This window comes from Microtus oregoni, unplaced genomic scaffold (assembly GCF_018167655.1).
Source record: "Microtus oregoni isolate MIOR12 unplaced genomic scaffold, Mior012 000033F_ref0000390, whole genome shotgun sequence".
In the NCBI taxonomy this organism is placed as follows: Eukaryota; Metazoa; Chordata; class Mammalia; order Rodentia; family Cricetidae; genus Microtus; species Microtus oregoni.
The window spans coordinates 14,384,051-14,385,027 of NW_024543092.1; positions in this window are offsets into that span (position 1 = coordinate 14,384,051).

Sequence of the window (977 nt, forward strand, 5' to 3'; positions counted from 1 at the left end):
AAGCAGGACTAGAGCCCGGTATTCCATTCTGCGTTTTCTGTTTTCTTTTTTCTGTTGTATTATTCCCAACACTTGCATTCATATCTTTGCAATCTAGAGTGTACAGGGATAAGACAATGGGCAAAAAATGTGATCCGTGTCCTAGGCAATGGAGCCCAACTAGTAATCATAGGAAAGATGGTATTATTTTTCCAAAATCCTGGAGAAGAGATATTTTGGAAGGTCTTTTAGGTGTTGAGTATTCCAGATCTGCAACTGTAAAAATAGGTCACAGCTGAGTGGTGTGCCCATTGTGCCTGACCCCTAGTCCCAGGTGTGCCGCTTGGCGGTACTGTTCTAAAGACAGATGCACAGGAGCCTGGTGACAACCACCTGATGACACCTCACGTCCTTTCTGCTTTGACTGGCATTCCGTGGTTTTCTGATGGCCGGGCTGATTAATAAAAGCCAATAAAGAACAGCTGTATTCAGAACGACAGGGTTATTAGCTGCATTTCAGTCCCCTGGAAAGACAGGATCAGTCATAGGCTACTCTGTTCCCCTTCCATGACAGCATAGCGCTTCAGAGAGAGTGGACGTTTAAGGTCAAATTTTGAAAGGTTCTATCTAAAATGTGAATTTTCCCAAGGGAGGAATATGATGTTGTAGGTCAACTGACCCAAAGAAACGTTGCCTCCCTGATAGACAATTTAAAACTAAATTTTATTTTTTTACACGTCTATATTTTTAACAATTCGTTTATCAACACTGTGCAAGACCAAAGTGCAGTATATTCTAGGATGAATCTTCAATAAGGCAATGGACTCTCATAAGTCTGTTGACACCTGGGTGTGGTAGAGTCACTTCTGATATCTGGTCCTATCTCTGCCTCTTTTCCCAGGTGTCTCAGCTGTCACAGGCAGTTTAAGCACTGGATCACAGCAGCTGCCAAACCTACCACTCCTAGCTGCAGCCCATGCATTGTTCACTCCAGAGAC